Here is a 292-nt window from a genome sequence, read left to right on the forward strand (position 1 = left end):
TGCAGTACGCGGGCCTCTCACTGTTGTGGCCTCTCACTGTTGTGGCCTCTCCCGTTGCGGAGCACAGGCTCCGGACGCGCAGGCTCAGCGGCCATGGCTCACGGGCCCAGCCGCTCCACGGCGTGTGGGATCTTCCCGCACCGGGGCACGAACCCGTGTCCCCTGCATCGGCAGGCGGACTCCCAACCACTGCGCCACCAGGGAAGCCCCTGCAGAGTAGATTTTTAACAACACTCGGGTGGAGGAGACTGTGGCTGCTTCTTCATCGTTGTCTACTGGCACTAGAATCTAC

Source organism: Lipotes vexillifer, unplaced genomic scaffold (genome assembly GCF_000442215.2).
Source record: "Lipotes vexillifer unplaced genomic scaffold, Lipotes_vexillifer_v1.1 scaffold1120, whole genome shotgun sequence".
Lineage (NCBI taxonomy): Eukaryota > Metazoa > Chordata > Mammalia > Artiodactyla > Lipotidae > Lipotes > Lipotes vexillifer.